The following is a 14,470-nucleotide window of genomic DNA, read 5'->3' on the forward strand; positions in this document are numbered from 1 at the left end:
CTTCGAAATTATAGCTATCTTTCACACACAGCTCATTTTAAACGCTGGTTCAAAAACGCTAATTTTCAAGCTGTGAATTATATTGGCGCGCTCAGTGTCATCATGGCTACGTCATCACTTCAGGGGGAAAATCTCTATGAGCTCTAGCACTTCTCTTCTAAGTCCTGTTCGAACCTCTTACTTCAATATCAATTGCACTGACATTTGAGATCACCTGCCTGGCCAGGATGTCGTCTCCGTCATTACCAACAAACCCAATGAGCTTTAACCCAATGTAGCTTAATATTTAAATATAAACTCAAAGTTTCTAAATGACTCTTACACCCAAACAATTTCGTTTGACGCATGGAAAAGTGACATACAATCAGTGTAAATATTTACAGACGTGGAGCATAAACAAGGTATTTTTAATCCTTAATAAGGTTTGTTTGAACGCTTCACTTTCTGCTTGGAAAACTGAATTATATAAGTTCAACCTAAACATTCTACAGTCCACCTCAGCTCCATAGTAATAAATAACAAAGGCAGCTCCTACGCTCCGCCCTACCTCAGAACTATCTGTATATATAGACTCAGTGAGATTTTAGATTGAATGGCAGCCCATATTTTCTTCGCTGTGTTTGGTCGGTTGTATTAGCCAACATAAAGTTCAGTGGTTAGAAAGGAAAATTTTGGTGTGACTTTTGTAGGGAATTTGGGAGGGTATGTCTCTATTAACAAGATAAAGTGTGAGTATTTCTACAATTTTTAGAACTTAGCATTGGAGGGGGAATACAGTAATTCATGAGGGTGAGAAAGTGAATTGTTTTTTCCAAGTTTTCTTGTAGTTTGCCTTCTGAGTTTTGCATCATTTTCTATGTGCAGGAAAGGTAATTGACGAAAACGCTTAAAAAGACCAAAGTTTTGTGTCTTTGGATCAACAGTATTATTGGAACAGTACTTTGGATTACTTTTATCAAAGTCAAAACCAAGTCTATTGGAAGGATGTATTAAATGAATATTAAATTTTTCTAAAACATTCTTTGTAACCAAATAATCTTCATGTATTTTCAATTCCATTCGTCCAGTTCTAAATAAAAATTTCTCGTAATAAAATTCGCATAAAATCGAGAGAAGCGGTAGCCCAAACAACACAAAGATGGCCTCGGTAGGCAACGTTCTAAAACATCGGGGTGAAGCTAAACCCCGAGCTCTTTGAATACTGTCTAACTTCATCTGTAACCTAACCAGTTCCCCTGTCCCGGATGCCCAAGCTCCATTTCCATACATGATGATTGTCAGTACAACATTTAAGTAAATCTTTCTTAGAATGGAGGATTTTCAAGGCTAAAATCACAGCTGAAAAATTTCTTCTATAATTTAATAAAATCAAATCAGTTCGTCTTTGTATCAACTTAAAATATTCTATAAAATTTAATTTGTTATCAATCATAACGCCAAGATATTTCATATTATCTACAAATTTTATTATTTTGCCTTAATATTTTAAACGTGGTGCCCTAGTCCTTTTATAACTCCTGGGAAAAACAATGCACATGTCTTTTCAATATTAGTTTGTAAGTTTTCTTTGTTTTGCCTATCACTCAGTATCAGAGGACTTTCATCAGATAATTTTTCCATTTCTTCAAGTTTCACGAGAATCATATTATCATCAGCATATTCAATTAATTCCACATTTGCAGAAAACTTCTGTTTCGGCAATTTATTCACAATAATGTTCCAGAGCAGGGAAGCATTGCAGAAGCCCTGAGGGCATCCCTTATAAATATTCGTTACTAAATCTTTACTCTGCCCTTAAAGCAATTAAAAACAATTTTCTATTACTAAAATAACTTTTAAATAGATGAAACAGATATCTAGTTATTTTTAAATCAATTAAACTATGCAACAGGGAAGATCAATCAATAAGTCAAATGCAGCCGAAATGTCTAAAGAAATCAAAGCTACGTGTTGTTCACCTCTAAAACGTCTGACATATCCAACAACCCAGTAAAGTGCATCCGCCGTACCTCTTCAAAAGGTAAATCCACACTGAAACTCTCTAAGTGGGCATTTATAAACCATGAAATGTAAAAACTCTATTAGTTACCAATTTGTCTAGCACCTTACCCAAAATATTCAAAAGTGTAATGGGTCTTTGCTGTCCATTAGGCTTAGGGATCAAAATAATTCGACTAACTTTCCAACAATCTGAAAAAAGAATAAACTTAAGATAGAAATTATGTAGGCAAACAAAAAATCTGAGTAGTATAAGAATAATTTTTTAATCAAAACAGAATGTATGCAATCCGGGCCTGCACCAGCCATATTCCTCAAACTCAATATAATACTCTTGACTTCATCATATGTGAATGGTGAATCCTTCTCACTACATTTTGAAACATCATCTTGAAAAATAAGCTAGGTAGAAAATAACGTGAATATGAGTCAATTTCTCTTAAAAAGTCCTTTAAGATGGCATCCCTCTCTCTATGTAGTTAGCCTTCGAAATGATTAGTTCCCGTAATCTAAGCAATCCAATTTGTGATCTTCGAAAAGCTCTCTTTAAAAAAAAAAAAAAAAAACCTAGTTTTTCCTTTAAACAATTTTTTTTCTTCATTATTCTTTTGTCCCATGAAAGGTTAGTATTTAGAATTCGAATCAGTTTTCAAAACCTCATGTATTCGTTTGACAAGGTTATGCGGCAAATTAACCTAAAGTTTTTTTCCAGCTAAACACCTTCCGGCACAAAATCGGGTTTTAAATATATTGGATTGACATTTGCTTTCCAAGTCATGTTAACTTAATTTTTTTACATATGGTCTAAGAATGAATTTGAACGTCTTGATAATGCTAGAATTTTCAGATACCAGAAGATCGAACAACATTTTCTTCTTCACGTCTGTACATTTTTTCTTTTAAGGATTTTTTTAAAAATTTTTCCTGCTATTGCATTTTAAATACATTACATATTAAAGGCTAAGCATAAATTCAAAGCAAAATATCTTACAAAATATTTAATTTCATATTTAACTTATTGTACCGAATTTTAACTACTTAATTTTCAACTTCGAATTAGCAAGAGGATTCGACTGGATTGTTTGAATTATGGCCCAAAGAATTTCTTACTCTTTTGAAATACATTTAAGGGCAATTTTTTGTATAAACCGCTTTTATTATTTTAGTGATCTTTTCAATTTAACATTAAGAACAAACGTTTGCAATAAAAGTCCCTCCTTAAAAGTTTTCAACATGGGCCTTCACCGGGGATCGAGTGATGAACACCTTTAAATACTAGCAATTCATATCGGGCTCGAACAAGGTGAAAGGATTGGCTGTATGATAGGGTTTCGTGGTTTTCCCCATGCCTGACGTGAATATTACCCGGTTTTGTTCAGAAAATCCTCTGGGAAAGTATCCTTTGCGTTAGGCAGTTAGTTCTTGTGTCTTATCATATTCAAATAACTTAACATTCCAACACTGCATTTCTATCAACTCAGAAAATGTGTTTCATTTATCCTCTGCAGAGAATATTGTTTTCCCATCTAACAATCACATTCTAATTTTTTGTGTCTCTTCCCCTCAAAAACGCTCGACCACCTTAATAAAGTCTACTAACAAACTACGCGCAGTGAACACCGTTGTACATTAATGCTCTTGGCAACCACTTTGTGCTGTTTTGAAACTCGTCTACATCTATGTTACGATGTTGAAGCTAGCAACGAAAATTTCGACTCCATTCCCCCGCCACCCTACCTCAAATCTCCCAATATTAGATCTCACATAAAGTTATTTAACTGTTTTCTAGAGGTACTTTTGCTGCCTGATATAATGAATGAAACTCACTGAATATCTGTAACAATCGTGTTCACAGTTGAGAACTATGAAAAGACACTTAAACATCTACTTATATCGTTTGCACTCTAAACAGCTATCTGTCATGAGTATGTAGGGTTTTCACTGTTTGAATATCGTTTGTTTTATATTGTTTGTACTTTAACATTTCTGTACCATGAGTACATATTTAATAACGAAACTTGTTTATTATAAATATAGCTGAGTAAGAAACGTGTTTTCTAAAAATTGCAACCATTTATGCAAAACTTCTTTCGAAGGTTCTTCCAAGGTTTGTGGATTATGTTTCTGCAGAATCAAACTCAAAAGTGTAATTAAGCGCCCAACTACGATTAGCTATCGAAGATTTATTATTTCTTCTTTTTAAAACAGGATTCGCGAATTTTGTTGCAAGATTTTTAACTCTTTTAGTTTGGTCGATATCTGACAATTATCATTGACAAGATATGCTGTAAATTCTCGATGAATTAAAATCGGAGAATCTTTAAGAAGTAAACAATGAATTTTAATGAAAGATGAGAAAATGATATAAAACTGAGTTTTTGGAGAAACCGAGGAATTCCATAACTGCAAAAATGGTTACTTCTAAGAGCGAAATAGCTTTCACAATGGCAGGAGGGAAAATGTTTTAACAATAATCACGTGGGGAATTCCTCTGCTGATTGCAACCGATTTCCAATTTGAGAGAGAAAAAATTCTCAAGAGCACATCTTGTGAGCATAATATAGTGAAAGTAAAAATAAACCATTTTTGCACTGTGTATCGCTGATAGAATACTGCATAGGGAAGGATACACATAGAAAAATGTTTTGTACTGTTTTAAATGTTATTCCCTAGAGCCTTTCTAATAGACAGATAGATGACTTTTCGCTCTATCTTATTTATAAAGTACAGTATATGCAATCTCTGAGGAAGTTTTAAAATAAATTGTATTTACTGCTCAGCTTAACAGTCATATAAAACTTAAAAGTTAGAATTTCTTCAGCTTGTGGGAAAATCACATCAAATGTTCAGAACAAATTCATTCAATTCATATAAATTAAATACAAAATAACAAGCGCATATTAAGTATTGGTTACGCCTAAATACTTCACGAAGAAATTGCGGCTAGCAAAGCCAAAGGCGAATAAGGAATTCAGCAGAAGCATTGATATCTAACAGTGACCAGTCAACACCAAAGATTCTTGACCCAAACTCAAGAATTCTGTACTTATATATATTACCTAATTTGCATCCGAATAGGAACCGAGGAAAGCAGAAGTAAAATTAAGGCAAATAATATTATAATTAATAATATTATTATAATAATAATAATTAAATAATATTATAATAATAATAAATAAGGCAAAATAATATTATAATTGGATTAGTTAACGTAAGAATCCTAGAGATTTAAGTTAAAAAGTAATGCTGAAATCCAGTTCTTTGCGAATAATTAGAATATCGAGGAAAGGAGGAGCCATATTATTCAATTTCAAAAGTGAACTGGATGACTGGATCAGTCAAATTTGTAGCATACAAAATCTTTGTTAAATCTCTTTGATTACCGTCAAAAAGCGCAAAACTATCATCTACATATCTAACCCAGAATCAGAAAAGGAGTTTCTCAAATAGTATAATTTCCACAGTTCAAGTTATTATAAAAATATCTCAGTTTCATAATCTTTATATGATCCAGATTAAATCTTTCAAGAAAAAGGTATTGGATCTAAATTATAAATAATATGTTGTGATGCATATAAATGCTTTTTAAAACTTACAAGACTTTTTCCATAATATGATTTCAAGAACAAGACATGAAGCCCATTACAACCCAAACAACAAATTTCTATATTTTAATATGTGTTGTCTTCAAAAACATATATTTTTTCTTTCCACATTACGAACTTTTCAAAACTACTAAAGTAAAAATGTCGGCTTATCCACTGGCAAATTTTTTTCTTACCTCTGATATTTGCGCCGTGCAAAAAAGGTTTTGTTTTGACTGTATTCAATATAATGACCTTCTCAAGACCAGAAACTAGGTTCATTTTTTTTTAATCTTGCAGCTTCATGAGAAAAGAGACAACGAGTTCCGAACATGAAGCTACAAAAAAATTTAAGCATGCATTCTGATCCGTAAACTTGGCAAAGAGCTTTGCCAAAACACGCTCGCCAAAATACGGAGGTGTGTCACTTAGTGTGGGCTTCTTAAAGAGAAGTTAGTAATTCTCTACGCAAAGTTTTTGATGACGCCATTGGCAAGGATTGTTAATTTGCGACATTATAGTAGTTCTTTTAATTTTTTTATAAATTAGAATATTTAACAACATAAGACACGCTATGATAATCCACATCTGTTGCTTGTTTTCATATATTTAATGGAAAAAAACTGAAATATTACGTTTAAAATACTTTTCTTAGCTGATGCGAAAGCGAAAGATATAACACGTAAGGAAGCAGCACTAAATTATTACATAAATGAAATTTTTATTATAAGATCGAATTTAATAATATATCACCATAATACAAGTAGTTTCCTCTTGTAATTTTAAAACATTCAGCGATTCTTTTCTGGATCATTTACCTAAAAATTTAGTATCTGCTTTATTCAGTAAGCACTCTTCCTGCTGGAATAGGGCACTAGTACTTCTTAAGAGTACATTTGCTTTATTGCGCTGTTAAAGAGATAGAATAAGCAAAAGCTTTTACAGTACAAGGTTTGAAATAACAACGTCTTTACTTTTCTCAAAATCTCAAGGTACTGAAAATGTTGATAACAGCTTTGACATTAGCAAGAACAGTATGCAAAATGTAGCTTTCCCATATATCACATAAACAGAAAAAGTAAAAATTAATTCTCAGTGTGAACAGCAAGAGTAAGTATATTCATCATTTTAAATATCGCAAAATGAACGCTTCTGATATGAAATGCGAAGGATAGAGATCTTAGTTTAATTAATTAATTAATTATTTTTATTTAGAGCGCTATTGGGAAAGCACATTAAGACTATGTGCCTAAAAGATGGAAGACATCGCGGAGGACGACCTAATGGAAACTGGCATGTGTTCATCAATTTAATATTTGGTTTAAAGAATGTCAGATCATAAGAGAAGAAAGATGAGATAAATCTACACAGATATGATTTCCTTTTTGCGTGCCCACCAGCGGCTGAACGGTAAAATTGCTGAACACTAGTAGTTCGGTCCGGGGTTCGAATCGTGGCTGAAACGCGCTGGCTGCATAGGTTGTTTCATGGATTTCCTCTTGTATAACGTGTATACGAACGGGTTTCTCTTAGAAAAGTTTTCCATGAAGGCATCTCTTCCCTTAAATAGATAGCCCCTGTGTGCTTTGCTATAATTAAATAAATCAAATCAAATCAAAATAAAACGCTTTCTGCGTTATTAGCGAGAAGAACTGGTTTTACAATCTCTAACCTTCTAGTTAAGATACTTGTTGAAATTTAGTACATGAACTTTTATCACTCATATTCAGAATGTTTCGATTGATCACTCATATTCAGAATGTTTCGATTGCTAATGGTTGTTCGCAGTTTATCAATACAATTTTAATAATTATTTTTTATGCATAAAGGCACATTTCTTGGGAAGATTTACTTCTTTTTGATAACCTTGATTCTTGGCTATAGCTCTATCTCATATTTTCCATGAAAGTAAATTTTCTTAAAGCACCGTCATGCCAGTTTTACTTCTCTCGAGTCGCTTTCTGTAGTCTGTTCAGTGTTCTTGGATGCCGTTTACCTAAGCCTCGTTTTAGGAAGCCGAAAGAACAAAACACCACAAGAAAAGCTTCAGGTGATTTTACTGGTATTTAATTAAATGAGATATATTTTATTTCTGTTTCTGATTCTTTCTTTGAGAAACAAGCTGACTTACACGATTGCAAACTGACACTAAAAGTCCATAAAAATAGTACGTCCTGATGGCGTAAGGCATGGAATCTCGGACCTTTTGAAGTGGTGCTTCTTCGTGGCTCCGCGAACGTCCAAAGGATGCCAGTATATTTAAAAATGCCCAATGTTCCATGCGGCACCCATATTACGAAACTTTGGGTAGCTTCACGATCAGGAAAGTCATGATTTATTTTAAGCTTATGATCTTTAAATGCCAGTTTGCGTGTGTGTGTGTGTATGTGTGTGTGATTATGGCAAAGCCTCGAGGGCTGTCTGCCTAAGGGGAGGAATGCCTTCGTGGAGGACTTTCTAAGGGAAACTGGCTCGTATACACGTTACACATGGGGAAAACCACGAAAACGCCCATGCAGCCAGCCCGTTCGTGGGATTCGAACCTCGGACCGAACTACCAGTGTTCAGCGACTTTACCGCTCGGCCGCTGGTGGGCAAATGCCAGTTTGCAATCACGATGTATTCATATTTTCCATTCTCACACCTATGCTGGTGGTTGTCGACGGTTTTCCTGTGGCAGTAATACTTCTTCGATATCATTAGGATTGAATTTCCGATCTTGCATTACTCTGTGATTCTGAGTCATCTAGGTATACCCCACCCCTCCTAGAAGTTTCTTCCTCTGGTTTCGGTTCCCTTTGTGTAGAGAGATAATTAAAAATTGTCAAACAAAACGAAATTTGGGGAAAAAAAAAAAAAAGCAGCGCTATTTGGAAACTTTTGAAACTTCAAAATGCAGTTTTTTATATACGGAAGGTTATCATACTTATCGATTCGCTCAACCAAACTATAAAATGATGAATGAGAGATAAAAAGATAAACACAGGCAAATTAAAATGATCGATTACAGAGAATTTATGGAAATGTTTGAAATATTAAATCGAATACTAAAAATTCTGAAAATAACGTGAAAAGATATCTCATACTGCAATGATTTTAGCGCAATATAAACGGTACTCACTTTGATAATAATACGCTGACTATGGATTGAATGCTTGGTATAGATGAGGTGTAGTAAAACATTATAAAGTACAAAAATCATTCAAAGTACAAAAATTTCAGAAAGGTAAGACTTAGTTTCCGGCGGCTGAGTGGCAAAACTGATCAGCAAAGGTAGCTGGACGTGGTTTCATATCGTAGTGAATCTCTCGGTTTCATGGCAAAGGGTAGGGTTTATTCGTCTTATTGTACAGATATGAAACTTTCCGGGCTATAACTTCTCGAAAATGTTGAAAGAGAGACTGAAAAAATCATTAAAATAACTCCGTAAATTAAAGTGCAATATCACTAACGAAAATGCCTTCATTATATCTGGTCGATCAGGCGGCCAAGCGATTAAGTCGCTGAATTATGGTAGTTCAGACCGGTTCAAAAGGGATTCGAATCCAATTGAAAGGGCCGACCGCAGGGTGTTTTCATGGTTTTACATCCGTGTATAACGTTGATACGAGTTAGTTCCCCTTAGGTCCTCCACGAAGGCATCCTTCCCCTTAGGCATATAGTCCTCGAATGCTTTACCATAATCAAATAAACCAAACTACACCTTCATCATATCTACTAAAATTGTTTTATTTTAGTCAACTTTATTTGAAAAGACATATCACTCCGGGACTGAAATGAAACTTAACAATATTTTCGTATTTCCCATTGCTCAACACTAAAATAATTATTTAAAATTTAATCCTCTTACAACAAATAACATTTCCAAAGTAATTATTTTACTCAGTCTTATAGAGAAACTGTGTAATTTCTAAGCATTTTTCAAACAAACAGCTGACTTTGTTATCTGTCTCATTAAAAAGGTTAAACTAATTCTGTGTAAGTTTACTAATTTTTAGCATGCGATCTGTAAAAACGTAAACGTGAAAAGAGAATGAGATACGAAATGGAAAATGAACTGTCGTTATTTTTAAATGAAAGCGATTCCACTAGCTTAAATTCTTACGAATTCTAAGCTGAGTCTCATTTAATACAAAACTCATAAAAATATGTTGTGTGCGAAAGATTCTCTATGAAAGAATTCTATAAACATTTATGCGAAAGTAATCAATGTCAAATACTAACAACACATTCTCATATTTATTCTAATATTGCATTATTTTTATCAAGTGCAATAAATGTAACATCAAACGATATTCTATAACTGCATCAAAACATTTTACTTCATATACACAGAACTACTACTACCTGCGGCCCTATAGAAGATAATGACGTCAGTCTCATTAACAGGAACTATGAGAAACGAGAAGTATTCTCAGCTTCTCTCTCGCGTTGGCCTTCACATGTGAATAATGTGAGAAAATGCATCTTCACAATCATCTGCTCGAGAACGTTCCCGAGCTGGCACTAATAATGATATCTACTTCATCTTGTGCTTTGACCGTATCATAATTTTTGTAAACAACGTGATGGTGTAATCCAAACTCATTATTTCAAGAATTAGTTAGATGAGCTAATTATATATGGTAATTAGATTTTTTTTTCAAACTCTGGAAGCCTTTTTTTACAGGATTTAAAAATTATTAGGTTGCGGCTGGTCGATGTTTCTGTTTTATTAAATCGTACCATGGAAATTTTAAAAGGCGGTATTTAATCTCTTCTTCCGTTTTAATTCTAAATTGTTTAGGTGTTGGAATTACACCAAAACGTGGGCTGTGTTATTTGGTAAATAATATGTGTAATCATGAAATTAAAAAAAATTTTTTTTGATGTCATTTTTAAAATTTTCTAGCTTATACGATATTACACTCCTATTAAAAATAAGCAACAAAGGTAAAATTTATAATTAAAAAAATTATTTAAAGGATATGTGTGAAATTGATCCAAGAGGTTGGTGTGGCATTACTAGATTATATACCAAACAATGGAACAAAGACATAGAAAAACACGTGCATTACGACCATCACATTGCGAAATACCAAATGAGTCGAAAAAATGTGCAATGGAAACACCACAATAATGACGGGTATGATACGCTTTAGCTGAAATGCATGCTTGACAACGACTGGGCAAGCTGGCAATAGTGTAGTTAATGGCTTGTCGTGGCAGTAATGCCCGTTCCTGCTGTAATGCATGTCGGAGCTCATGAAGGATGTCTGGCTGCACACTGCGACCTGCTATCCGTCGTCCACTCATGTCCCACACATACTCTATGGCAGGGATTCTACCCCGGTAGTACACGTACTACTAGTGGTAAGCACGAGAAAAATAGGTGGTACGCAAAGCCACCATTACCGGGCTCATATTGTTCCATTTTCACAATCAAAGTTTGAAACCATCGTTTCTTAAAAGATATCTTGAATCTAAGCATGCCAGTTTGAAGGATAAATCTGAAGAATATTTTAAGAAGAAATTATTGGAGTTCAAAAATAGTAAACAAGAAATTGAAGGTTTTGTTACGTCAAGAGAAAAAGCCAAAAAATTGCCAAGACAGGGCAGGCTCACACTATTGAAGAGCAGAAGCTAAAGATAACGTTTTAACTTTTTTCAACGAAAAAGCGGCTAATGAAGTTAATAATATTCCGTTATCAAATGATACAGTAAGTCGACGAATTCATGAAATGGCAAATTCGATAAAAGAGACACTTATTCAAAAAAATAAAACACAATGAATGTTTCGCATTGCAATTGGATGAAAGGACTGATATAAAGAACTTTGCTCAATTATTAGTTTACATTTGTTTCAAAGAAGATAAAAGAATTGGCGAAAAGAATTGTGAATCTCTTCATGACAGAGACTGCAAATGAAATTTTCAATGTAACTAACAATTTTATGCCTGAGAATGATATTTCTTGGAATAAGTGCTTTGCCGTATGCGAAGACGGAGCTCAAGCTTTAACAGGAAAATATTGTGGTGTTATTTCTCAGATAAAGAATGTCGTACCTGAAACTACATTGACTCACGGCTCCATTCATCGTGAAGACTTAGTATCCAAAACAGTCCCCGAAAACCTGAAAATCGTTCTGAATCAAGTTGTGAAAATTGTTAATTTTATTAAAAGCCGAGCTTTAAATTCAAGAATATTTACGATTTAATGCCAAAAGATGAAACACTTTTGTTACATTCCGAAGTAAGGTAGGTATCCAGAGGCAAAGTTTTAAATCGTCCTTTGAACTTCGATCAGAAATTCAACTTTCCTGTGTGATTCAAAATTTGAATAGTGTTTATTCAGTAAATTGTGGTTGGCGTGTTTAGTATATTTAGCTGATATTTTTGGAAAGTTTAATGAATTAAACTTAGAATTACAAGGACAAAAGGTTAATTTGTTTACAATTACAGATAAAATAAACGCAATGATAAAAAAATTCGAACTAATAATAAAAGAATTGCATAATAATATTTTAAACCTTCTATCTCTTTTTGAAAGTTTTCTAACTGAAAATCATGTGAAAATAAAAGAATTAACATCCGACACTAAAAATCATTATTTTTGATAAATAATTTCAACGTGTATTTTCCCCAGGATTATGAAAATGAAAATAAGATTTTAAATCCATTTTGTTCAAATGTATCTGAAATTTTATCTCGTGAAGAAGAACAATTGATAGAAATTTCCTGTGATCGAATTCTAACTGAAGATTTGAAACTAAACAGACTTGTTAACTTTTGGCTGAGCCGAAAATAGAAAGTATTTCAAATAAAGCTATTAAATTTTATTGCCTTTATGTACAACCTATTTCTGTGAACAAGGATTTTCTTCCATGTCATATTTGAAAAATAAATACAGAAGAAAATTAAAAGTGGATCTTAATTACGGTTAAAACTAAGTGAAATAAGACCAAATATAAAGAAACTGATCTCTCTTAAACAGGCCCAAAATTCACACTAAATTTTAGAATTAAAGTATTATAATCTTAAGTTTTGATAATTAAAATGTTGATCAATTTTTAATCTAATATTTTTATGTGTGCATAATTAATACAAATGGCCAATAGATTGTGCAAATATATATTATATATAAATATATATTATATATAAAATATATATTTTTTAATATGTCTATTGAGAATTTAAAAATAATGATGGCAAAATGCAGTGGTGGTACTAAAACGTTTCAGTTTTTCGTTTAGATGATATACGTTAGTCAAAGGGCTGAGAACCTCTGCTCTATGGGATTCAAGTACGGTCATCTAGCAGGCCATAACAGATGTGGAATGTTTTCACCCTCCAGATAACTCCGCACTATGCGAGCTCTATGCGAGGGGGTATTATCCTCATATCGCCTAAGTACACATTGCAGAAATAAAAGGACGCACAAGGTTTCGTCGCGACATATGACAGTTGTGACAGAACCACAAGGAATCGCATAGAGATCGGTGTGGTCGTTCCTTACTATCCCAGCCCGTACAAGTAAGCTTCTTCCTCTGTAATGGTTCCTTTCGACGATGTTTGGCGTTAGCTAGCGTGTCCCTGGCTCTCGCCATATCATTGCCCTTCGCGAATCATTCTGGATGTTAAATCGAGACACAGCTCTCTCTCAGCAACGGATTATCTTGCACCAGCTTGCAGTATCCCGACAGCCGTCCAACGTATTTCATCGTGCAGATGGTGCCTTCAGTTCACGCTTTCCGCTTTGGCTATCTCGGATTACACGGAACCATCCCTGCTTACGAACTGTCGCATAAATCCGACATGCCCCTTTTTAAGGCTTTGTGGTGCGACTGAGGTTTTTAACTTAATTTAGAATGGCTATTTGCATTCGGCGATGCAACCTCCTTCTCATAATTTAAATTGTGTATCTTTTAATTCCCCTTTTTACATTTGTACCTGTTCTTTTAGCGTTTGCTGAGTATCTTTTGAGCATGACTGTATATCGATATTTGTTATAATATATTATCAATATAAAATACAAATATAAATAATGAAAAATAAATAAATAAAAATCTGAAAGGTCTCAGATTTTCAATTATGTCCAAATAGGCGTTTTTTTAACATTTTGTCTGTTACCTTTATTTATTAAATATCACGTTCTTCGCACTTAAAACCATAAAATTCAGTTCAAGAGCAATATCCCAAAATAGTTTTAAACTGAGCATATTCTTTAGAATTTCTAACACAGAGTCTCGCGCGCTGGAGATAAAATTTTTTTTTCCTGTACAACGTTGCCATTGCTCGCTTTGAAATCCTTGAGTTTGTTAATCAAAAATTTGTTAAAGATTTACAAAATATGAAATGGATAAAAAAACAAACTACAAATTTGGGCTTCCACATACCCATATTCGCAGTAGGATTACGTCATTCAAAATTCGATGGCTCTATGTACCGTTGTTTTATCACAATGCGAAAAATACACATACATTTATGCAGATTTTTCATTATTTAATTTCTTCAAATATAATGCAAGACTCTAACATTTAGCGGCAACAGTCTGAAAAGTGAAATGGATATTTATAGTGAAATGAATATTTATAGTGAAACAACGCAAAATCGCAAAACGAAAACAATAATTCTTCAAGTACAAAGTCCTTTGGACTAATAATGTTCTCCCCACCGAATTTAAAATAATCAAAAACTGCCTTGAAAGTAGTCAGTGATGATTATCCTTTTTTGTATATACAGAGTCCTTACCGACCTTTATTTTCACAGTCGTTGACATATACTTCGAGTAACAAAAACGTTTTAAATGACGCAAATATTCATCTTTTTGTATTTTTAAACTAAAAAATATTTTGTGTATTATATGAAGTATAATTTTCTATCGGCTCCTATGCTTATGTTAAGGAAAAT

The 14,470-nt window shown here is 33.4% G+C and overlaps 1 protein-coding gene across 4 annotated transcripts in view; it reads right to left on the reverse strand.

Annotated features, from left to right (window-relative positions):
- LOC118186983 (sodium-dependent dopamine transporter-like) overlaps positions 1-14,470 on the reverse strand; it is a 388,447-nt gene that overhangs the window by 291,244 nt on the left and 82,733 nt on the right. The gene's annotated exons all lie outside the window — the stretch shown is intronic.

This window comes from Stegodyphus dumicola, chromosome 2 (assembly GCF_044657685.1).
Source record: "Stegodyphus dumicola isolate Sdum_Otavi_A_Nest chromosome 2, ASM4465768v1".
NCBI lineage: Eukaryota > Metazoa > Arthropoda > Arachnida > Araneae > Eresidae > Stegodyphus > Stegodyphus dumicola.